Here is a 26,253-nt window from a genome sequence, read left to right as displayed (position 1 = left end):
CAAGCGGGTATGTCAGCTGATATGTTTTGTATTTCGCGGGCATCCGCAGTAAGCTGAAAAACACTAACACTTAATAGATAGAGAGTTAGAAATTGCCTAACCTGATGTTTTACAAAGTGCTCTAGAACTCTCTAATTGGAATATTCCGCCTAACTTTGCTGCTTCAGAATGCCTAATTTTCTTGACTAATTAACTAATTAAGAAAAATACACGAATAGCTTGACACATAAAAAGTGAGCAACATGCATTTGGTCGCGTCGTCTAATGGTGCATCGGCATATTTTTTAACTTTGACTAAGGTTAGCGGAAACAGCCGGTATAAGAAAGAATGCGCGTGAAACAGAGGAAGTTGTTTGCGAAGAAGTGCATAAACTTTTCACACAGAACCTTGCGGCAACCATACATGCCTCTATCCTGAAGTCATATGCATACATATGTGTGTGCGTGTGTGTGTGTGTGTGTGTGTGTGTGTGTGTGCGCAGGGTTTTTTACATAGCTTAACATGTCAATGAGAAAATTGTAGAGCGACATGAAAAACTCCCGATACAGCTTTGTGTCGCTCGATACGTGCCACATAAAAGTATTTTTCGGAGCGTCAAAGAAGCCCGCGAATACACGCAAAGTACCTCGAGCGGCCAGTCGTGCGCCAATCTTGCGTGCATTTGCGGGCTACTTTCACTCTCGGAAAAACACTTTTATGTAGCACGTGTTGAGCAACAGAAAGCTGTATCAGAAGTTTTTCATCCAACTTGCTCAACAGTTTTCTCGTTGACACGTTTCATCTAATTATAATATTTGAAAAGACGGACAATTCATTAATATTAATTATCCAATTAGACTGAATGAAAAATAAATAATTTGAGTGTCACCAAGCGACGGCAAACAAAATTATCTTGGTTCTATCCAGCCCCATTGCATTCCCATATCTTTAAACCCTAGCTGAAGTTCGCTGGAACACCCGGCAAAGAAAACGTGTGTGAATGAGAGTGAGGTTTTCACGAAGTGGATCAACTTTTCAAATAAAACCTTGCGGCAGCTATAGATGCGCTACCATGAAGGCATCTATATATATATATATATATATATATACATATATATATATACGCGCAGGGCGTTTCACGTAATTTACACCACAGACGCATCTTCTGGGTCGGCAGGGGTCACTGTCCCACTGCCCACTCGGTAGATACGTCTATGGTTCAACTAACGTGAAACAACACCCTGTACATATGCAATGCAGATCAAGTTGTTAGTAAAACAATATATATGTGCAAAAGAAGCACACATACACATGTGCGTGTGTTTTTCACATATACGCGGCGTGCACGCCGATGGCCGTGCCACTGGTGGCGGCCTTGCGCAGAACGCACGGGAGAGGAGCGAGCCGCGCGCCGTAGCACGCCGTAGTTTGTTGCGTCGCCGATAGTGCTTCTCCGTCTTATTTGTGTTTTCAGAGCAAAATAAGCAACACCCTTCGCATGTGTGGGATGGCCAAAGCTTCCGAAGAATGTCGAAGAAGAATTGTTGCAGGGTGGGGGGGGGGGCTCAAATACTGGCGAAAACGTGCCGGTGATACGGTTCTAATTATTCCCCGCAAAGCCTCATCAGCAGGAGCAACGGTGGCAATGGATCGTAGCTTCGGCGCGAAATTTCTTGTTCTCCTCCTTTCCTTTGTCGCTTCGGTGTTTTTTCTTTTTTATTATTATTTTTTTACTCGATTGTAGTTAGACGGGTAAGCGACGAAGTTCGTCTGCAGTGCAACATGCGGTTGATAGGCATTTCGCTAAAGTTCGGAATGCCGTTTGCCGCTTATATTGTTTTCCGCTTCTTTACCGCGTTGGCCTAGCTAGGCAGCACGACTGCATGAGCGCATTGTTTTGCATGTTAAAGCTACAGAAGTTTGCAAGAACTGAAATTGTTAGTTTTATGTGGCCCGGTAAATCCTCGCACCAGCTGTCGCGCACTTCATGTTTTTACATTTATTTTATGCGTGGCTTCGCCCATGTTTAAGTGTTGCTAGTTGCTTCATGCATAACTCTTGATTCTTTTGAGCTGCGAGGTTTTCACCCTGCCTCGTTTGTAAAGGGTATAAATCACGCTGTGTCTTATCGGAATGACACCAAGCAAGTGCTTCTTTAACAGCTTTATTCATTTCGCCCGAGGGCACCTTAGATATTGTGGTTTTTTGGGAAATGTGTTTAGAAAACAGGTAGCTCAGGGCGAGAATTGCTAATAGTTACTGCATATGGTATTTTTGTTCTATTTTTTGCTGATCCATTTTCCGCTGAGGAGTTCGCGTCACGTCAGCATACCTTGATGCTGTCTGAGCAGACTTAACACGCCGAGTGATTTGTTTGTTTCACAACGTAGTCGCTTCTTGCAAGTGAATTTTGCACTCAGCTGAATTATTTCTTATTATGCTTACGGCCCATAGGACTAAACCCGGCCTTGCCGCCAGCGCTGTATCTAATTTGACTGGCGCTGCTCTGCCTTTAAATATATCATGTGGCCCTTCTCTCTAGTAACATTTAAAAAAAAGTACTGCAATGTTAGTCACACTATAGCTTTGTGCGTTTCCAAGCAGTTCCCTTAGGGAATTTAAAATTGCAAAAACTGCAGCGCGAACGGCAGTTCATCGGCGGCACAGCGCTAACACGCGCTTTTATTAACCCGTGCGTTTGGTGGCTTCGTTGACTATAGTGTACGCGTTTCTATCAATAAATTCGCAATTATTCTACTTCAGGCGACTTTCACTACACTTATTCGGCGGCGTCACATGTATTCATCGGCAGAAAAATCACAACGGCATATGCAGACATCGCACCGTGCGGATTTGTTATCTAAGTCTGCACTAACGACGGGTGCTTATTATTGAGGTACAGAAGCAGCATTACGGCAAGGGTAGAATTAAAGAAAAAAAAAACGGTCGAGACATCGCATTAGTCAACAAAATTTGTCGGCTAGTTTACATGAGCTCCACTTCATGTAAATGGTCTTCATGGCGTTTGTCTGCGGGACGCACCTGGCGCGTATGTGGACCATGTTGCCCCAAACACCGGTAACATCTTGTTCATACCCGCTCCCACAGAGGTCTGCGTCTTCCCTACAGCTGTCACCGCAGAAGAAGCAGTCTGGCGCCCGAACCAAGGACAAATCGCAGCCGCGAACTTCAGTCACCCTTGCTGCAAAGCGTTGTCGTCTGCTACTGTTCCCGCGCGTATTGTTAGAAGCGCCCGCTAGGTGGCTATCAGTGGCGCCTCTATAGGCGGTGCACGCGGCCTATACTATGAACCTGAATACTGCTCAAGAAGACTTAATGTTATTCAACAATGAGTTAACAGCATGTAGTCAACGACTTATGAATACTCAACAATGCTCAATAATACTCTATTTAATTCAACAATATATGAACAGACTTTAGTCAACGACTTCATTGTTGGAAACTACTCAAGAGTGGCTCAATAATACTCAATACTATTCAACAATATATGAACAGAATTTAGTCAACGACTTTATTGTTGGAAACTACTCAACAATGGCTCAATAATACTCAATACTATTTAACAATATATCAACAAAATTTAATCGACTTTCTTGTTGTGAAGTACCCAACAACTTTATTGTTGACTTACTGCTCTTTGGTTTCAATAATTATTGAGGCATTGTTGAAAGGCTATTGAGTTAACAATTCATCAACAATATGTCAATAACATTTCAACAGTCATTTTCATAAGGATGTCATATGCGCACAAGAAAACATGAACACATGCATGAACACATCTCACTCAATGACCGCGGAACCTCTGTAAACGCTGGAGTGAGAAAGTGCACTAACAGGAGCAAGCGAATTAACTTTTGTGCGGCCTCTCGCTTCGACGCGAACTGAGCGACAAGAGCACAGCGCGGTGCGCCTAGATGTGTAGACTTTTGTCTGTGTCGTAGATCGCTTTCAAGATAGGGACCGCGCTGCCGCGCCGTACGTAGTAGCCACCGGCGTAGAACGCCTCTCCTGTGTGCGCCAGCCCCGCACGCAAGTTTCAGAAACCCCGAGCGCCCATGATGCGGCCTGATTTCTGTCCGTATCAACACACGTGATCGCTTTCTCTTTAATTGCAGCATCGTGATGAACACGGCATGTCTTCACAGTCGGCACTTCCAGGCTGATGGAGCAAGCGCAGAACAGCGGAAGACAGACGGTGCACTAACCTAAGGCAAAGGCTAAGCACACGTACTACAGTACACGGAGAAAGCTACGACAGGAAGGCTCGAGGTGCGTACGAGCGGCTATATTGAAATGCCTATGGAAATGTGATGACGCAGATTTAGGGTCGTACTCGATGCTAACGCGCACGCAATTTTTGAACCCATTTTATCTGAAAGGAAATGTGCGTTAGATTAGAGTAAATGCGGCACTTTCTACAGCGCAAATTTTTCATCGTAAGTGGCAAATTTGGTTTCGGAGTTACGAAGGTATATTCGGCAGCGTCCTTTTTCTCTTTTTACGGCAGTCCAGATATAGCTAACATCAGTTATAACGATCGGATTTTTCGTTCTTCTTGATGTCGTTATAAGTGGACTGCACTGTAACACAAAACATGAACGAAGTGGTGCGAGATCACTCAGCTGTACGAAAGAAAATATTTAGCGTTGACATGATGTCGCAGGATAAAATTGATCTTAGGTGTATAACTGCATGACTGCCACGTAGCGGTGACGCGACCATCCTGAGGTGCCCTTCCATTATGTGGACATCCTACAATGCGGAAACAATTTTGCCTCCTGATAATATTATCGCGCTTTTGTACTTTTATTATCTGCTATAAAAGAAAAGTAGAAATGGAGTTTTACAAGAGGATCATGTGCAATATTTCAGCCGCTAATCACATTACGTCGTAAAGCTGAGTTGCTGGCGGATAATATAGGTGCTCTTTAGCGTGGTAGTGTTAGCGTGACAGAAGGTAGTGGCCATTATTTTCGCAAGTAAAGAAAATGATACTATAATTCTGGCTTTTTAAGGAATTTAAAATTATTCGCACGATCCTCATGCACGTAATCGTGCAAAAAATCATTCTGCTAAAATTCTGTTTTTATTGTTGCCCGAGAAAATGTTTGGTGTGAAGCCACACGGTGATCCTGTCATTCCACTGTAATTCAGCCACTCATATTGGCTTAACTTCTTAAACTAAACTATCTTTGACAGAGAATCAAAAAAGAAGTAACAGGTGCTAATTCATGCCGACAAGCGGTGAACTAGCCACAACAACTTGTTGCTTTAACTTCACTGCACATGAATACAATCATTTTTATAACCAGTACAAGAATAGCAGAAGGTTCACTTGCGCAACAGCAGCGCTAGCGAATAGGGTTAATGCAAACCAAACATCAAAAACACGCGCCATGCGTGTATCAGAACAGAAACTCTGTTTCCCGATCCTTTCACGTGTAGTACGGATGTTCTGAGTGCTTGTGCAAAACAATGTATAATTAGAGGGTAATTTATCATGACTACACTACAGTCAACTTGTTTCGTTGCCGAACGATCAGTACAAATTGCTCACAGCAAAGTGCCGCCAACCGCACATCCACACTAATGCGGAGACGTTGCTAATACCTATAGCCCGATATCGCAGCCAGCATTGCTGGTTGCATTCAAAGATTCATTGCATTTCAGAGCTCGTGTACAGTGCACAAGATCTGCAGGTATGGAGTGACGCCTTTGAGCGGCAAAAGATTCCAGGAGCGAGTGTGGCTATACTAATCCAGATGCAACCAAATTAGGAAGGCCCACAAATGTTCAACAACATACTGCCTCACCTAAACAGGAATTGGCCTCCCTGGTGCAGTATTTGGCCACCCCCTCACACTTGGCTCACTCAACTACCCAATGGAGCTCAATCCCGAGCAGCTGCGGAGCACCTGACCAAGGCGGCGGTCAGACCTGTAACGCAGCAGAGGGTGCTAAGAATATCTGGGTCCGGACAGGCCGTCAATGGAAACTGACCGCAGCACCGTTTAAAACCCGAACCCTCTCGAGTGAGGCCAGCTTAGCAGGGCTCTTTGGGGAACTATCAGACATTGTTTGGGATATCAGCGGCCTTAGCGAGATTAGAAGAACTGCTGAGGCTTATACTTCGCTGAATACCGGACATGTCCTTGGCTATAGAGGTCCCCTAGATAAAAAGCAATACGGGGTAGGATTCCACATCCATAAGGACATAGCGGGCAACATTTATGAATTCTACAGCATTAATGAGAGAGTAGCTGTAGACGTAATCAAACTTAATCAGCGGATTAGATTAAAAGAAGCACAAGCCTACGCTCGAACATCCAGTCACGAATATGAGGAAGTAGATCAGTTTTATGAAGATGTTGAATTAGCGATGAGTAAAGTGCAAAGTCGGTATACGGTAATAATGGGCGACTTCAATGCATCATCATCATCAGCAGCCTGGTTACGCCCACTGCAGGGCGTAACCACGCTCTCCCATACTTCTCCAACAACCCCGGTCATGTACTAATTGTGGCCATGTCGTCCCTGCTAACTTCTTAATCTCATCCGCCCACCTAACTTTCTGCCGCCCCTGCTACGCTTCCCTTCCCTTGGAATCCAGTTCGTAACTCTTAATGACCATCGGTTATCTTCTCTCCAAATTACATGTAATGCCCATGCCCATTTCTTTTTCTTGATTTCAACTACGATGTCATTAAATCGCATTTGTTCCCTCACCAAATCTGCTCTTTTCTTATCCCTTAACGTTACACCCATCATTCTTCTTGCCATAGCTCGTTGCGTCGTGCTCAATTTGAGTAGAACCCTTTTCGTAAGCCTCCAGGTTTCTGCCCCTTAGGTAAGTGCTGGTAAGACACAGCTATTATACACTTTTCTCTTGAGGGATAATGGCAAGTTGCTGTTCATGATCTGAGAATGCCTGCCAAACGCACTCCAGCTCATTCTTATTCCTCTGATTATTTCCGTCTCATGATCCGGATCCGCCGTCACTACCTGCCCTAAGTAGATATATTCCCTTACCACTTACAGTGCCTCGCTACATATCGTAAATTGCTGTTCTCTTCCGAGACTGTTCAACATTAGTTTTCTGCAGAATAATTTTTTACCCACTCTTCTGCTTTGCCTCTCCAGGTCAGTGATCATGCATTGCAATTGGTCCCCTGAGTTACTAAGCAAGCCAATATCATCAGCGAATCGCAAGTTACTAAAGTATTCTCCATTAACTTTTATCCCCAATTCTTCCCGATCCAGGTCTCTGAATACCTCCTGTAAACACGCTGTGAATAGCATTGGAGAGATCGTGTCTCCCTGTTTGACGCCTTTCTTTATTGGGATTTGTTGCTTTCTTTATGGAGGTCTATACTGTAAAAAAATTTGCCTTACTTTACAGAAAATTTGCTGGCAATTTGTGACCGAACACTCTTCCGTAAATTAAGAACGGTCATTTCCGTAGAACGGACAATTATAAAAGAAAGACCGTAATACAAGATACGAGTGCTTCTGTATCTAGACAACGGAAGACTCTGTATTCTGAATATGTACTATAATCGTTAAAGTACGGTGCTTCTCGTATTCAGAAAACGGAACACACTGTATGCTGAATTTGTACTATAACCGTTAAAATACAGGTGCTTGCCTTATTCAGAAAACGAAAGACTCCGTATGCTAAATCCGTACTATATCCGTTAAAGTACAGGTGCTTCCTGTATTTAATCTTGCAGAGCATATCCATTGTTCGAAGAATGTGCCATCGGGGACTAAATTGCCCAGGACGTGCTAGAGTCGGCCAAATTTTATTGGTGCACTATTTGCTGGGATGAGCCGTACTAACATTTGCGTTCGGAATGTGCATACGTGACCCACTGTTTTCAGCGGTCTTCAACAGAAATGCAATTTGGTCAACGCTCGCACTTCCAGGGTACTTTTGTCCATGATAGTACATCGCCTTTAATGCAAATGTCATGAAGGCAGCTCATAGCCAAAGCAGCAGGTAACCATTGAGAAAATTGTCTTGCCAACAAAATGACATGGCTGCAGAGATAAAACAATCTGCACTTTGTGATATGAATGCACTGCATAGCATATGCACAAAAAGGTGCAACATTTCAGTCCTGAAGTTCTTATATCACAGAAGCAACTTTATTTTCTTCAATCACTCGTCTTGCACTTCTTCCTGGTGAAAGTTTTTTTTTTTTTTTGACGCTAAACGCTTGCAAGGATAAACTTGCTGCTGTTAGGAGAAACAAATAGTATTTGTGAATATCCATCCTAAAGAAAGCGGCAAAAAAGTATAATCACGGAACACGACAAAGCAGTACTTCTGTGTTAGAAAAACGTGTAAGTAGACCAACATTGCTGGAAAAAGGGATGTTGCTGTGGCCAACATTTGGACATAGGTGCTTGTCATTAGGGTAGCAAATGTTTTCCTTGGCTGTGTTGTTTTGGATTGTGCGTAGCTCCCTGGCCCCTAGCCTCATTGGGGGAGAAGATACTGGTGCATATAATAGGTCAAGAGAAGCCAAAGTGTTAAAATAAAGGAAGGAAGGGTGTGCTTAGCAGTGGTGATTGTGATGGAGCGGGTATGAGCACTGCTGTCAGTACTTGCTAAGAGTAGGGGTAAGCAAAACAGAAAGCAATGTACACATGTAAGCAGTCATTAATCCAGTAAACGTAATCTTCCCAGAAGACAAAATAGGTATCAAGATAAACAGTTTGAACTTTTGGAAAAGGAAAACGAAGAATTAAGGAAAATAAATTTTGTATCAAGATGCATCTGGTTGAGATCACTGTAAATGGTAAACGAAGGCACATTATCAATATATATTTTGTTCAAAGCCGATGAAGAAAAGATATATTAACCAAATATGAAAAAATAGGGACATTAAAATTAATCTGGGTATGAACATAAAACAGTAAAGAACAGCCTGTGGAAAAAAATGGGATGGACAATATGATAACCAGGTGCAAGATTGCAAAACGTCGAGCGCTGCTTATATTCATGCTCCTGTTGACGGCTTCAAGTTTCTGTCTTCCTGTGGGACCTTTGTCTTACTTGAACAAGGAAATGGGTAATTTTTGAACAAGTCAGTTTATATGCAGTTCAAAGCTTCAGCATTATTATAATGAAATAAAATATTATGGTCAGTTCTCCTGGGTGTGCTTTCTTTCACCAGTTACTCCCACCGGTGTAAGCTCCAAATTTAATGGTCTAAATGGACCTTAGCTCCTGGCAAACCATTAGCTGATATTTTTTTCAACACAGATACCTGCGCATTATATGTGTTGGCAGGAGTGCTAGCGAACTACATTATACTTGTTGCCACAACCAAAGTGAAACTTGGTAACACTGATTGTAAAAAAAAAACATTCCACAATATTGGTTCAAGTCGTGTGGAAAAGTTGCTTAAGTTAATGTACACCCCCCCCCCCCCCCACCATCCACAATTATACACCACACTGACTTTCACGGTGTCAACCATGCTATTATAGCACTAGGCATCAAGTAGGAGAATGAGGGGATAAGAGGGCACAATGCTTTTTTGTTAGAACATCAAATGTGCTTTACATAAATGCTACATTCCAACTAACAAAGGAGCAGCCGATAGTGACCAATGCATACGAAAGCTAATGACATTCTGTGCAGCAGAATGTTGACGATGAGTTGTTATGCGCACAAGTGCACTCTTTCACACAAAATGACATCCTGCAGTCAAACCTTGTGCCATCATTAGAGTTTGAAAAACACCACAGTGGAAAGCAAAGAGTGCTAAATTTGTTGAAAATTACTACAAATTTTTCGATTATTCACTATCCTTACTGTTCGTTAAAGATTCACAGATTGTTCCCTACGAGTGCTGTAAACAGGCCTGCTTTTACAGTCGTAGCAACAATGATCTGTGGCACAGACAAGAATAAAGGCTCATGAAGTTTATGCAAGAGTATACCCTACAAATTACACCCCATTTCACATTCCATTGTGGTAGAAGAGGAAGACGAAAAAACTACTTCCTGGTGGAGGATGCATACCACAGAATAGAAGAAACAAGTGTACCCTAACCATTGCTGCTGCCGATGCCTGTGCACTAGCAGTTACTTATAATATGGCAGTTACAATTGTTTTTCCACAAGCACTGCAAGCTGCTGCCAGTTTACCAGTACACAGCTGTAGTAAATTTAGGGCAAGTTAAAGCTCTCTAATGGATTTATCTCATATGACACAATTGGAATACCATATTTTGCAAATAAGTGAAGAGCGATGTGTCATCCCATACAATGAAACACCGTGGAAGAATCTGAATCACCACCTGCACTCTTAGGCAGTTACACCCTTTGGAGTGCCCCTTCTGCCACACAACAATAATCGTTATCTGCCTTGATGCGTTTCCTTTCTTGAAAACGCCACGCCCACTACTTTCCTGTCGGGAATGCTATCATGCTGATAACGCGCATGCCGTTCGTTACTGGAAAGTACAGGGCTCGCAGCGTTAAAGAAAAAAAAACGCATTAAGGCAGATGACGATTATCGTTGTGTGGCAGAAGGGGCACTCCAAAGGGTGTAACTTTGCCTAAGAGCGTGGGCAGTGACGAGGTAAAAGAGTGTGTTCTGTGTAAAGTAGTGCACCTGTATAACCTGAAGCTGTGGAGAATGCAGTTAGTATCAGCTGTGAAGGTTTCTAATTTTAACTGGACACACTAAAAACCTCCATGCAGTTTTGCAAAACGCAAACCCTCTACCTTCTTGTTGCCCAAAGGTAATGACACGTAGGGCCATAACATGTACATTATGGCTTTCGTTCCCAAACAATAAAAGTGAATAGCAATACCCTAAGTGTTATGTGCCTTCTGCCTCACATTTTCTGTCAAAAATTGTTAGTGTCAAATGCTGCGATCGGCAGAGAAACGGATTTGTGGAGCATTATAAAGTATTAAGTACTGTGATCTCAGTTCTTTCACTGCTGTTTAAGCATTATCGGATCTTAAAGTAAAAAAACGAGGATTAAATACATACATATTTTACGTCACAACACTCATGAGGTATTTAGTAGTCTGGATTATAAAGGATTCCAGATTTACAACGCAGGACAGACTTTATTCCACTGAAAGAATGGCATCATGCCAATGATTCTGCATTTGGTGCTATATTTATTTGTATTTAGTTCAGTTGGAATGTGTGCGTATTGTCAGCGATATCGCTTGACATGTTTTAGATAGACTGTTTTCTAAATTTAGGCAAATTCGTATTCGCAAATAACCTTGTATGACACCAAGAACTTGCATAGCAGGAGTATTTCTAACATTTGTAAGATATGAGGCTCTTGAATTCATATCTAAGCCTGGGGTGCACGCCGCCCCCTAATCTCATCAGCAAGTTTCTGGAACTCATCTACGAGGTTTCTTATGATGAATGTAAAGTTGCTTGAACGAGAGAAATAGGGAATTTGAACAGGTGAATTATGCAGCATAAGAATGATGTCAGCAAGAAGCAAGTATCAAGAAGCACTGTCACTCAATGTGCATAGACTATCAAACGCAAGAATTATTCGGGATAATTTAAAATTCTGGCATTGGAACGAAATGTCTTTTAGTCTATATATAACTCTGATTATTCCCTCTACTACCACTACCTTCACCAGAAACATCCATAATCATTATCCTATATATGCCACATCATCCTAGCTGATATTCAAGCCTTCATAAGCTGTTTTTATTACTGCTAATTCACTGTGCGAAAGAGGTGTCCGTATGAAGACCATATCATATACTTATTACCCGTTTTTTGATAAATGATAAGGGAAAAACATCACACCAAAAATGTATTGGGCTTGAGCAAGTTCTACGTTTGAAGCTGTTGATTCTTTTTTCCCTTTGCCATCATTGACCCACCTGGTTAGCTAAGTAGACAGAAAAGCTGCAGGAGAAAGGTAGGGGTGCCAAATTAGACTTGTGCTCCAGGGGACCTTTTCACGGTCACTGGAGGAACTGCCTGTGGCCTCGGCATCTTCCTTGAGGGCCATGGCGAAGTCTAAGAAACTTTGTCTCCACAGTCTGCATCAAGAAGGATAATTTTCTGAGCTCAGTCTTTTTCTTAAAAGAACCCATTTAAGTTGTATTCGTGGCTTTGCACCACAAAACTGACACATGACTGGCCACTCAAGACACTTTATGTGTATTTGCAGGCTTATTCCTTGGAAAAACACTTTCATGTAGCACACAATGAGTAACAGTAACAAAAAAGTGTATCAGGAGGCTTTCATATTGCTCTACAACTTTTCATTGACACATTTCATTAAATTATTTGAGATATTTATTAACTAATCAAGAATTATGTATTTAGGCAGAAGCAGAATGCAAGAAATAATCAGAGTATCTCCAAGCGATGGCAAACATTACCTTCATTTTGTCTAGTTACATCGCATTTACATATGTCTAAATCTTGGTGCACGATAGTTAAGACACCCTGTAGATCAAAAAACAATATTACAATTTTCATAATCATCTCTTGCGTGTTATTGGCGGCTATAGCTGCTTCAAGTTATTCTTTCAGTACGGTACAAGCAGTTTTGAAGTAAAATGGTTTTGCATCGAGGGCGTGTAATCTAGAAAATCAAGCAAAAGGTCAAGTTGTGTTCAATATTCAGATGTTTAACTAAGAAGCTGCAGGAAAAGGAAACAGGACACAACACATAATGAACCATGCAAAATTTGAAAATTTAAACTGAATACGAAACAAGTTTTTGAAAACACAGAAAAAAGCCAGCAGCTCACGTCGAATACACCCTTGCTATGTACTCCCAAGTGAAGTTGTTGCCGCAATGCTTGGGCACCATATGAAGGTAACAATCAACAGCTTTGAGCAGAATATTAACACCACTAAATAAACTGGCCTTTGAAGATTCTTGATCTGAAATCCTCAACGACTTGTTCTGGGGTTTAATCTGTCGAGCTCAATCTGTATTCTCACAAGCTGGCTCTCGGCCATAATTTCTCTAAACGCAACATCAGCTTAAATCTCAAGATAGGGTTGACCTGTAAATAAGATGGATAATGCATGGCAAACATCATGAACACTCTTACATGTTAACCAGAGGGTTCACTCATGCATCCATGAAATTGTGATGCAGACACGATATATTGAAGCTGGTTTTGTGAAGTGTTTCATGCTTCCAAGGCTTCTTCTCCAGTTGTGAAAGCTGTCTCCACTAGCTAAATAACCGATGACAATAAAAAAAGAACTTCAACATGCTCACAATACGTTGGCCATTTGCAGGTAAACAGCAACCTTTTTGGGCTCCCAGGTTGCCTGGTGCAAATCTACTATGCCACAGTACTTGCGTTACCCAGTACCAGCCACTTTAAAATGCAATGTGTTCAGAGCCCTTTCCCTGTTTTTCTGCTTTGGAAACAGTTTACCATGTGTTCAGTAGGCATCGAGAAAGGGGACAGAGAACACTGTGCAGCACTGATTTCTAATATGTTTTGCTGGATTCAGCACACCGCACCGGATGCAGGTGAAGCCAGTGGAAAGGCGGTGTCATGCAGGCGCTTGTCCTGGAAGCAGAGCATATGGTGGACTAACTAGTGCGTGCGATCAGATAATATTGCTGCCGAAAAACCTTTCTTTGTGGTTTTTCACATTTTAAGAGGTCTCTACATGTCTGGTAAGCGCTTCTATGACAATCTGAACCCGTATACGATAGTGTTCTCTTACATCAAGTTTTTTTCTCATTTACCAGTGTTTCCATTGCACGCCACTTATGTGAGCGACACTGTAGACACTGCAATGGAAAAATTCTGGACACCTCGAAACACTGCTTGGGTAGTTTATGGCACATCAGGCAGGCATGTTAGGGGAAGAAATGCCACACACCCGTGCAAACGAAGTGCTGCCGCAAAGTTGTGAAGCACCAACTTCCTGGACAAGGTTGGCTTCAGTCGAGGGTGCTCGATGTGCTGTCCATCCCCTGTAGTAGAGATCAGTGGTGTGGACCCTTTTATACTGGCTTTCTTTTCTGGTCGGAACCTTGGCAACAGCTTCCACCATACATTTTTTGAACCTGCAACATGTGCAGAGAAAGTCACATCACTTTGCATTGATTGTATGGCTTTATTGTTCTACACATTCTACGAAATCGTTAAAAAATACAGTTCGGACATTTTTACTATTGTATATAGACAGTCTAGGTGCTAGACACGCGAAACATTACCATCCCTCTGACGGAATGCAGCAATAGAAGCGTACACTGTAAAGCTACACTAAAATTTAAATTACCCGCCGCGGTTGCTCAGTGGCTATGGTGTTGGGCTGCTGAGCACGAGGTCGCGGGATCGAATCCCGGCCACGGCGGCCGCATTTCGATGGGGGCGAAATGTGAAAACACCCGTGTACTTAGATTTAGGTGCACGTTAAAGAACCACAGGTGGTCGAAATTTCCGGAGTCCGCCACTACGGCGTGCCTCATAATCAGGAGTGGTTTTGGCACGTTAAACCCCATAATTTAATTTTTTTTTATTCAAATTGATGTGACACCGTATGAGCATACAGTATGCTTACTGTATGCTCTAGCCCTGTGTCAAGTAAAAGTTAATTGTCAATCATTTATGGTGTATTTCTACTTATTCTGGGTCATCAAACTGTACAATCAATGTTCCAAGTTTACACATTGTTGGCTTTTGATTGCCTATGTGATCCGTTTCCTACTTACGCGTGCAGTAATCCCACTGTAATAAGGAAAAAGAGTTAGAAAGTGAAATGCCGTGATAATCTTCCACATTTGCTGAGGGCAGGAGCCATGGCCAATAGCATGTGGTTGAAGCTACATAAAAACTCAGTTTTCACACAGCTTAATTGTTCAGCAAGTAATAAAGAGGTATGCTGTGCACCTCTGCATAACCAATAAAATCTCACTACTTGACACTGCACTAAGGCTGCTGCTTGGTACTGTTCGGCCGTTAGGCTTTGGTTTTCTGATGTACAGAACTGTTTAGGTACCAGTAGGTTACTTTGCTATAAAATGGAGCTTGGAGCACTGTTCATTTGCACATAAATAATGCGACAGCAAATATAACACAAGGATAGGAATATGGGTCTCTTGGAAAAAGTACATACACATTATGATTATAATGTGATGTGATGCCACAATGAAAAAGAAAGCAACGCACAGAAGTGGACGGCACTTCCATGCCACCAAGGTTATTGGACAGGCAGTACTTCAGAAGTGCCCGCAACATGATGTGTTGGCGGGCTAGTTGGTGTGAATCCGTAAATACTTTGTTAAGCGCAAAACAATGGACAAAAGACGACCAGCACAAGGCGCTACGCTCAACTGACATCACTTTATTGCGTCACTCCTTTATAGATAGTAGAATCTAGAAGAACATGCGCAGTGAGCACCATGTGCAGGAACCACCAGTAACCGATCACAAGAGCACACTCACGCGACGGGATCCAAAACACCATATTGAGCACTGCACAAGGTTAAAGAAGGCACACTAATGCATTGTGACCCCAATGACTGTATGAAGAAAGCTTCTGATGACTCTCGGGCGGTGGTATCACAGCACTTTTTTCAAAATCGTAGTATCACGAAACATGGCTATGCACTGCCATATTTTACAATGTTGCGCCTGATGGGAACCTGTGCCTGTTGGTATGAATCGCTTATGTTCGCAATGTTTCGTGATACCACGATTTTGAAAAAGAGCCGTGATACCACCGCCAGAGAGTTATCGGAAGCTTTCTTCATAGTCATTCACAGTGCATTAGTGTGCTTTCTTTAACTTTGTACAGTGCTGAATGTGGTTTTTTTGTTATTCTGTCGCATGAGTGTGCTCTTGTGATCAGATGTTGGTGGTTCCTGCACATGGTGTTCACAGCGCATGTTCTTCTAGATTCTGCTGTCCACAAAGGAGGGACGCAATAAAGTGATGTCAGTTGAGAGTAGCGCCTTGTTCTGTCGTCTTTCTTGTGTCCGTTGTTTTGCGCTCAAAAGCAATTATGTATTCCTTGTGTGTGTTTGAAGACAGCTCCACACGAAGTTGCGATTCCAGTATTGCTGCCCAGTGGGTAACACAAGTATTACCCATGCATTTCTGCCATTGTCCAAATGGCATAAATGAATGGGTAATACTTGTATACATAGATATTACATCTCTATTGTTTAAGCAAGTGGTTAAACTATGTCTGCCTCATACAAGATTAGAATTAAACCATAAATTATATATAGTCACCCTAACAGTAACACCTCACTTGAATTTCACAGTAAGTAGACGCCTGTTGATGCCAGCCTCCCCCAATGTTAAACTGTGCTGCATGCTTTACAGAGAAATTATAGTGGTATCACTCAACCCTGAAGCTATTCAGGACTGTAGCATTGTAGAAGACATCTACAAATGCCCCATTTCATGTATAACATCCTGAATTGCTTGCACATCTTACCAAGTGAAAATTAAAATTACTTCTCCTTGTTTAGCATTTTTGCCTGCTAGACCACAATACAATGTCATCAATATATTAACATATTACCTCAAAGAACCTAATTTAGCTTATAGATTAACACCTTCGCATACTGCCGCAGCTGCACTCTGTCATATGCGTTGCAGTCATAAAGGAGTGCTTGTCCACCAGCACTTCAATGTCACTAACAGTGATAACCTACACAGCTAAGTAGATGGTCATGATTCAGGTGGCAAATAGCTAAGAGAAAAAAAAAACTCACTTTGAAAGCTACAATACTGCGATAACTTGAGAGAGATGAACCCATTGCGGGCAGCAGACCTCTTCTCAGCTCCAGCACAACAACAACTTGCCTTTCAGTAAAAGAAAAGGATTGATTAGTAATAATAAGTTACCTTGTTTTTCCTGAGTATCAATACAATCTGACTTTCATGCATATCCACTCTCCGCTTTAGTAATACAAGTGAATTATTCGTAAAATAACAGAGTCTATGATGATACCATTCCCTTCTCTTCTATGTCCAATTTTTTTCGCACTGATACCCCGTTTAGTGCTTGCTTACTGACACGAATGCCTTGACTGCCCAGACATCATTCGAAGCAAAACGTCTTGCTACACCGCAAAAAGCTGCACCAAGGAAACACAGCAGACCAGCCAGAGCAAAGAACTTTTTTTTCTGGTCACAATTAAAACGTGCACCCAAGCAAGAAAGTAACGATCACAGGTAGTGAGCGACTGCTATTACCTCGAACGTTTATTTCCGTATTTTAACAGAAGTTCTTGTATCGGATACAGTATGCTCTCAAGCGAATACAAGCGTCAATACAAGTGCCCAACAAAACGCAGTTTTATTCTACGCTTTTAACGCGAGTGAGCAAAAGGTTGCGAGTACCTCACGGAATTGCGATCGAGCCGATCGCGCTACGACTGGAATCGATCTGAAAAGATAGGGTGATCCCTGTCCCCATTCATGCGTCATTTTTGCCCTAAGACGTTGCATAGCGGTCTTTTGAAACAATATTTCTGTTCGCGACACCGGCTTACCACACATCATTTTAACACCTACGTTACGCAAACTAAATAAGATTAAAATGGGCTTACCTCATGAGCAAGTTAAGAGCGCGCGTAGACTGTTGAACACCCGTTGAGAGCAAGCAGGCTATCCTTGTCCAAGCGCATACGTGCACCCAAACACAGGACAACTTTTTCGATGCCGCAGCGTGCAGAGTTTTGTACACGAAGTGAAAGACATCCAGCGCAAATATCTCCGCGCGATGACGGCAAAGGACGAGCACACAAGCGTACACAACACAGCGACAAATTCGGAACTTTGCCAATTCCAACGTGCCGAGACCCAAGCAGCGTAACCATCCATCGTTTCTGTTCTTCGCTCGCGATGCGTCAATCTCTCTTCCTTGGGGTCTTGCTCCACTCTCGAGTACAAATCAAGATATTTACGGCAAGTTAACAACTTTTACAACACGAAACGAAAAATTTCGGCTGACTACACATGTGCAGACGGAGTCTGCCACTGCTAGCGGACGCGCAGCACGCGCTGCCCCCTGGTGCCGCACTCTATGAGCGCGGAGAATAGAACAGAATCGGTTTCGTTTTCGCATTTGTGCTCTAGTTAGTGGAACTGCAATATAATTGCTTGACAATTAATTGAATTCTAAAAGAGGAGAACGCTTTCTCTCCCACAAGTTAGTCCGTTTTATACAAATTGAGAGAGAATGCAAGAAGCAGAAAGCCAGGGAGGTCAACCAAAGCGTTCGCTACTGGGGATAGCAAACCCCTGTGCTGCAATGAAGTGAAAAAAAATTAAATTATGGGGTTTAACGTGCCAAAACCACTTTATGATTATGAGGCACGCCGCATTGGAGGACTCCGGAAATTTCGACCACCTGGGGATCTTTAACGTGCACCTAAATCTAAGTATACGGGTGTTTTCGCATTTCGCCACCATCGAAATGCGGCCGCCATGGCCGGGATTCGATCCCGCGACCTCGTGCTCAACAGCCTAACGCCATAGCCACTGAGCAACCACGGCGGGCGAAGTGCAAAGCAATGCACTGCGATTCGTCCATAAGCTCTAGTATAGTGATAATTTGGGCTGGTTGGTGCATGTAATGAGCGGGTAAATTATGAGTTGTGTCATAACATTACCCATATATAAAGCACATGGAACTAATGGTGTTGCATTCTAGGTCAAAAAGAAATAAAGCTTGAATCGTTACATCTCGGCACTGAACATTCTTTCTTTCCGTATTATTTTTTTCTTCTTATTTTTCTTCTTCTATTATTTTTTTTCACCAGCACCTGAATGCTGCAAGCTTCCTTACGTATGCACGTATGTCCACGGCTCTTCATTCACTTAAACATATATGCTGTGTTATTAACTACAAAGCGCTTAATTTGAGAACATTGCGAGAACGCGCATATATTTGCGCATATGATCAGCGTTACAAGGCCCATATGCGCGGCAAACTGCGACCGCAATAGAAGATGCGTATATATATTTATACAATCTGTTATTGCAGCTTTTGGTAGAAGGCTAGCTCTCACATTTTGTACGCATCTGCATAATGCGTACAGTTTGCGTGTACAATAAAATATTGTTAGCTGAAACTTTGTGAGTACGAGCGCTCATTCAGACAGCTTAAATTTTCTCACAATAATACGGATGTTCGTATAACAAAAATACGGAATTCTGTCTGTTTCGTCCAAAACAGTGTATAGCCGTTATATGATTACAGTGAAAATGTCCGCAAAGCTTAAAACGGAGAGCACTTTCCGTACATTAACGGCAGATTTTGCCATATTTTTGGAATATGGCATAGTTTACGTATTTTTACCTGCAGTTCTCCGTATAATGACGGAAATCCTCGGTATAATGACGGAAATTTTTTAGTGTACGGTGGCTGTGGAGTCGCTATATGTATGTTTCAGTATTTTTACATACGGCTCGTCTACACCCTGATTCCGTAATGCCTCCATGACTGCTGAGGTTTCGACAGAATCAAACGCTTTCTCGTAATCAATGAAAGCTATATGTAAGGGTTGGTTATATTCTGAACACTTCTCTATTACCTGATTGATAGTGTGAATATGGTCTATTGTTGAATAGCCTTTGCGGAATCCTGCCTGGTCCTTCGGTTGACATAAGTCTAAGGTGTTCCTGATTCTATTTGCGGTTACCTTAGTAAATACTTTGTAGGCAACGGAAAGTAAGCTGATCGGTCTATAATTTTTCAACTCTTTGGCGTCCCCTTTCTTATGGATTAGGATTATGTTAGCGTTTTTCCAAGATTCCGGTACACTCGAAGTCATGAGGCATTGCGTATACAGGGTGGCCAGTTTCTCTAGAACAATCTGCCCGCCATCCTTCAACAAATCTGCTGTTACCTGATCCTCCCCAGCTGCCTTCCCCCTTTGCATTTCTCCCAAGGCTTTAATTACTTAATCCGGCGTTACCTGTGGGATTTCGAATTCCTCCAGACTATTTTCTCTCCATTATCTTCGTGGGTGCCACTGGTACTGTATAAATCTATATAGAACTCCTCAGCCACTTGAACTATCTCATCCATATTAGTAATGATATTGCCGGCTTTGTCTCTTAACGCATACATCTGATTCTTGCCAATTCCTAGTTTTTTCTTCACTGCTTTTAGGCTTCCTCCGTTCCTGAGAGCATGTTCAATTCTATCCATATTATATTTCCCTATGTTAGCTGCCTTACGCTTGTTGATTAACTTCGAAAGTTCTGCCAGTTCAATTCTAGCTGTAGGGTTAGAGGCTTTCATACATTGGCGTTGCTTGATCAGATCTTTCGTCTCCTGCGATAGTTTACTGGTATCCTGCATCCTGTATCCTGTATCCGACTTCCATAGCACACTCCTTAATGATACCCACAAGATTGTCGTTCTTTGCTTCAACACTAACGTCCTCTTCCTGGGTTAAAGCTGAATACCTGCTCTGTAGCTTGATCTGGAATTCCTCTATTTTCCCTCTTACCGCTAACTCATTGATCGGCTTCTGATGTGCCAGTTTCTTCCGTTCCCTCCTCAGGTCTAGGCTAATTCGAGTTCTTACCATCCTGTGGTCACTGCAGCGCGCCTTGCCGAGCACGTCCACATCGTGTATGATGCCAGGGTTAGCGCAGAGTATAAGGTCTATTTCATTTCTAGTCTCGCCGTTCGCGCTCCTTCGCGTCCACTTCCGGATATCCCGCTTGCGGAAGAAGGTATTCATTATCCGCATATTATGCTGTACCGAAAACTCTACTTATAACTCTCCCCTGCTATTCCTAGTGCCTATGCCATATTCCCCACTGTCATGTCTCCAGCCTGCTTCTTGCCTGCCTTGGCATTAAAGTCGCCCATTAGTATAGTGTATTTTGTTTTCACTCTACCCATCGCCGATTCCACGTATTCATAGAAGCTTTCGACTTCGTGGTCATCATGACTGGATGTAGGGGCGTAGACCTGTACAACCTTCATTTTGTACCTCTTATTAAGTTTCACAACAAGACCTGCCACCCTCTCGTTAATGCTATAGAATTCCTGTATGTTACCAGCTATATTCTCATTAATCAGGAATCCGACTCCTAGTTCTTGTCTCCCCGCTAAGCCCCGGTAGCACAGGACGTGCCCGCTTTTTAGCACTGTATATGCTTCTTTTGGCCTCCTAACTTCACTGAGCCCTATTATATCCCATTTACTGCCCTCTAATTCCTCCAATAGCACTGCTAGAGTCGACTCGCTAGATAACGTTCTAGCGTTAAACGTTGCCAGGTTCATATTCCAATGGCGGCGTGTCCGGCGTGTCTGCTGCGTCGCAGGTCTGACCGCCGCAGTGGTCAGTTGCTACGCAGCTGCTGGGAACTGTGGGCCGGGGTTTGATTGTTGTGTTCATACGGGAGGTTGTGGCCAAGTACTGCACCAGGGTGGCCAATCCTGCTCTGGTGAGGGAGTGCGTTACCGGTTCTGGTCACCGGGATCAGGCCACACTCCAGGCCTGTTTGGCAATTTTATCAACACGCGGATTTTTTTTAATCCGATGGAAAATTGCCGACACCGGGATTCAAACCACGGACCTCTTGCACGCGAGGCGGGTGTTCTACCTCTACGCCACCGCTGCACCGTTTATTATATATATTACTTCAATGCAATAGTGGGGAAAAGGCCGACTGGTGAACAAGCAATTGGCAACTACGGCGTCGATTCTAGGAACGCTAGAGAAGAGATGCTGGTAGCATTCGCAGAAAGGAATAAGCGCCGAACAACGAGCACTATTTTCATAAGCGTAGCAGCAAAAAGTGGACCTGGAAAAGTCCTAATGGTGAAACAAGCAATGAGATAATGAGATTGACTTCACATTTCTGCTGATCCCAGCATAGCGCAGGATGTAGAAATGATAGGGAGGGTAAAGTGCAGTGATCATAGGTTAGTGAGGGATAGGATTCACCTCAAATTGAAGAGAGAAAGAGCAAAATTGGTCAAAAAGAAACAGGTCAACCTAGAGGGAGTAAGGGTAAAAGCAGACAAATTCAGGCTGGTACTTGCAAACAAATATGCAGCCTTAGAACGGAGAGATGATGATGCCATAGAGCTAATGAATTAAACCGTAACTTGGTTGGCTTCAGAGGCAGCACTTGAAATGGGAGACAAGGCACCAAGACAACCAGTGGGCAAGCTCTCCCTTGTAACAAAGGACCGAATACAGGAACGACGAAAATGAAAGTGTCGAACTCAAGAGAGAGGATAGAATTCGCGGAACTGTCAAAACTGATCGAAAAAGCGAAAATAAGGAATATTAAAAACTATAACGTGAGAAAGAATGAAGCAGTAAAAATGGACGCAGCCTGAAATCAGTGAGAAAGAGACTTGGCCTGGCACAAAGCAAGATGTATGCACTGAAAGATAAGTAGGGTAATATTATCAGAAATCTCGAAGATTTAGGAAAAGCAGCTGAAGTATTCAATACTGACCAGTACAATACCCAAAGGAGTTATGATAACTCAATTAGAAACAGTCATGAACACGATACAGAACCTGTTCCTATAACAAGCGATGAGGTCAGAAGGGCCTTGCAAGACATCAAAAGAGGAAGACCGGCAGAAGAAGATGCAATAACAGTCGATTTAATCTAAGATGGAGCAGACATAATGCTTGGAAAACTGCCGGCTCTTTATACTAAGTGTCTATCGACTTCAAGGGCCCCAGAAAACTGGAAGAATGCAAGCATTATACAAATCCCTAAAAGGGAGACGTTAAAGTGCTGGAATATTATAGGCCCATTAGCTTACTCCCAGTATTATATAAATTATTTGCCAAAATATTCTCCAATAAAATAAGAGCAACGCTGAACTTTACTCAACCAAGGGAATAGGCTGCCTTCAGGAAGATATACTCTACAATGGATCCCATCCATGTCATTTATCATGTTATCGAGAAATCCGGAGATTACGATAAACCTCTCTATATGGCTTTCATAGATTACGAAAAAGCATTTGATTCAGTAGAGATATGAGCAGTCATAGAGGCATTACGTAATCAAGGAGGACAGACCGCTTACGTAAATACCCTGGAAAATATCTACAGAGATTCCACAGCCACCTTAATTCTACACAAGAAAAGTAGGACGATACCTATAAAAAGTGGTAGGACCAGGAGACACAATCTCTCCAAAGCTATTCACTGCGTGCTTACAAGAACTATTCAAGCTATTAAACAGGGAAGGATTAGGAGTGAAGATCGACGGCTAATATCTCAGCAACCTTCGGTTTGCCGACGACATTGTTCTATTCTGCAACAATGCAGACGAGTTAAAAAATAATTGACGACGTTAACAGAGAAAGTGCATGAGTAGGGTTGAAGATTAATAAGCAGAAGACAAAATAATGATAAATAGCCGGGCAAAGGAACAAGAGTTCAGGATTGCCAGTCGGCCTCTAGAGTCTGTGAAGGAGTACGGTTACCTAGGATTATTAATCACAGAGAACCCTGATCATGAAAAGGAAATTCACAAAAGAATAAAAATGGGTTTGATCGCATACCGCAGACATTGCTAGCTCCTGACTGGAAGCTTACCAGTATCATTGAGAAGGAAGGTATGCAAGCAGTGCATTTTACTAGTGATGACATATTGGACAGAGACTTGGAGACTGAGAAAAAAGCTTGAGAACAAGTTAAGGACGACAAAGAGCGATGGGACCAAGATCGCAAAGCCTATCATTAAGAGACAGAAACAGAGTGGTCTGGATCAGAGAGCAAACGAGTATAGACGATATTCTAATTGACATCAAGAGAAAATAATGGAGCTGGGAAGGTCATGTAATGTGCAGGTTAGATAACCATTGGACCATTAGGGTTAAAAAATAGACACCAAGAGAAGGGAAACGGAATCGAGGACGAGAGAAGACTAGGTGGAGCGATGAAATTAGGGCATTCGCGAGCGCTAGTAGGAATCGGTTAGCGCAAGACAGGGCGAATGGAGGTCGCAGGGAAAGGCCTTCGTTCTGCAGCGGACATAAAACAGGCTGACGATGATGATGATTATCGTGGTGATTATGACGACGACGACGACGATGCTGATAATGATAATAACCAAGGGGTGTCAGCTTGTTGCCGCAGGCGTTGATAGCGTGCATCAAGGACGTCGTCCGATGGCTCAGTCACCAGGCAGCAAGCAACCACCTTAGCAAATGATGAGTCCACTGCAAGATTCAATTATCCACATTAGTGCACGCACTGTTGATGAATTGCTGCCGAAAAAATAAGACAGTGGCTTATATAGGTGCCGTACTTGTCGCTAACGTATGCGCATGCGGTGTTCTCGACCTGGAGTGCGGCAGCGGCACCAAACGATGACAGCTTGTCGCAGGCGTTTACAGCCTGGTTCATTGACGTCGATCCGATGGCTCAGTGCTAGGCCTATCATTAAGAGAAAGAAAGAGAGCGGTCTCAATCAGAGAGCAAACGAGTATAGACGATATTATAATTGACATCAAGTGAAAAAAATGGAGCTGGGTAGGTCATGTAATGCGCAGGTTAGATAACCATTGCACCATTAGGGTTAAAGAATAGACACCAAGAGAAGGGAAACGGAATCGAGAACGAGAGAAGACTAGGCAGCAAGCAGCCACCTAGGCAAATAATGAATCTATTGCTAGATGCAATCATCCAGCTTAGTGCATGCACCGTTGGAGCACTGCTCCAACTTGTCGTGTCGTGTGGCAAAAAATACATCGGCCAAACGGGAACGTGCGTAAATGATAGGATGCGTGAACACACAAATAATGTGCGAACTGGAGGAGTGGAGTATCTGGCTTTGCACTGCCGAAAGCTTGGGTGCAGTCCCATTTATAAACAGTGCACTGCGATCGGGAGAAGCCCAATGCAAAGAACACGTGAGAGTATTGAAGCGGCGAAAATCTAGTTTGGGGAACGCTTGTGTTAGCGTGCCTTCTATCGATCTTGGAGAACAGAATTGAATTTTTTAAACGTGACACAGAGGGTGGCTTCATTGAGATAGCATTTTAATCTTGTAGTCACAAACATTTTTTGGGCTATGCATGGTCGCCTTCTTCGTCTTCAATACCATCCTAACTTTCCATTACCCACGTCCCGTTGCTGTCTTATTTGTACCAAAACCAGTACATATGCGCATGCGTGCGCTGCTATCTGTTCCCTAGATATATGTGTACCGCTTCCTAGACTAAAAAACAATGGGTGGAAGTTAGCGCTGTGTCCGCTTCGTACTTAATAATGATAAGGGATCAAATCCCGGCCACGGCGGCCTCATTTCGACGGAGGCAGAATGCGAAAACACCCGTGTACTTGGATTTAGGTGCACGTTAAAGAACACAAGGTGGTCAAAATCTCCGGAGTCCTCCACTACGGCGTGCCTCATAATCAGAAAGGGGTTTTGGCACGTAAAACCCTATAATTTACTTAAGAATGATAATAATAATCTTTATTTTTTCCATCAACGTGATGGGGGAGGATAAGGGAAAAATGCTAAAACAGAAAGCTTGACTAGTTCCCGCCCCCCCCCCCTCAAAGAAAGAAAATACACTCCATAAAGGCAGACAGTTCAGCTTCCGACAAGAAATTAAAACATATTACCTATAACTACAAGCATCTTTGTGGCATATAAATACGCACATACATTCCCAAACGTGTGAACATGCAACTGTAGTAATGACTTTACGTTTACAGGACAGTGCTGGAAGACATATGTAAACACCATACACACAACAACGGCTCACTAACATCCGCATACTGGTATATGACGAACATTCATCAATAAATTTCACAATGAAAAAGAGTTCAGGAAGCACGTCAGCAGACAAACAGAAATCTATGCTACGCATACCAATTTACACAAACGAGAGCACTGTTCAGGGAAATACAACTAAGGCGGAAAAAAACAATCTGAATTGGTGTTTTGATGCATTTTCTAGCTGTATAGCCTGTCTGTGACAAAAATTCAATCATTCTGGCAGTTTTCTTTTCATCATTTGCTGTGCAAAGGTAGTTCTACACGTCTATATGTTCCAAATTTCCATACTACGTGTATCGTATAAAGAAGCTTTCTTTGACAGAGAAGCTAAAGCTGAAAGAAAGTTTTTTTTTCTTTTACATCCCTTTTATATGTTAAACACAGGCGGTATGGATACTTGTGAGTAATTTTCATAATTTCCAACTTTTCAAACAAAGGCAGAGACGGGTGATCTCGAGGAACACCGAGAACATGTCCCAACATTCATTTATGCATTGTAGGAAT

At 42.7% G+C, this 26,253-nt stretch overlaps 1 long non-coding RNA gene across 4 annotated transcripts; it reads right to left on the bottom strand.

Annotated features, from left to right (window-relative positions):
• Window positions 1-8,129: 8,129 nt before the first annotated feature.
• LOC129384579 (uncharacterized) lies at window positions 8,130-24,222 on the bottom strand. Of its 4 annotated transcripts, XR_008612280.1 has the most exons (5): window positions 17,566-24,018; window positions 16,726-16,816; window positions 13,878-14,064; window positions 11,894-12,055; window positions 8,130-8,240 (listed from the first exon to the last, which is right to left on the bottom strand). It is a non-coding gene; the product is annotated as an uncharacterized lncRNA (long non-coding RNA). The 4 variants fall into 4 exon arrangements; XR_011894693.1 differs by lacking the exons at window positions 16,726-16,816; window positions 17,566-24,018 and adding an exon at window positions 24,073-24,222; XR_008612279.1 differs by having other exon boundaries at window positions 16,726-24,018.
• Window positions 24,223-26,253: the final 2,031 nt, after the last annotated feature.

The sequence above is a fragment of the Dermacentor andersoni genome, chromosome 5 (assembly GCF_023375885.2).
Source record: "Dermacentor andersoni chromosome 5, qqDerAnde1_hic_scaffold, whole genome shotgun sequence".
NCBI classification, from domain to species: Eukaryota; Metazoa; Arthropoda; class Arachnida; order Ixodida; family Ixodidae; genus Dermacentor; species Dermacentor andersoni.
The sequence above is the reverse complement of the archived record's forward strand: the minus strand, read 5'-3'. Positions and strand labels throughout refer to the sequence as shown.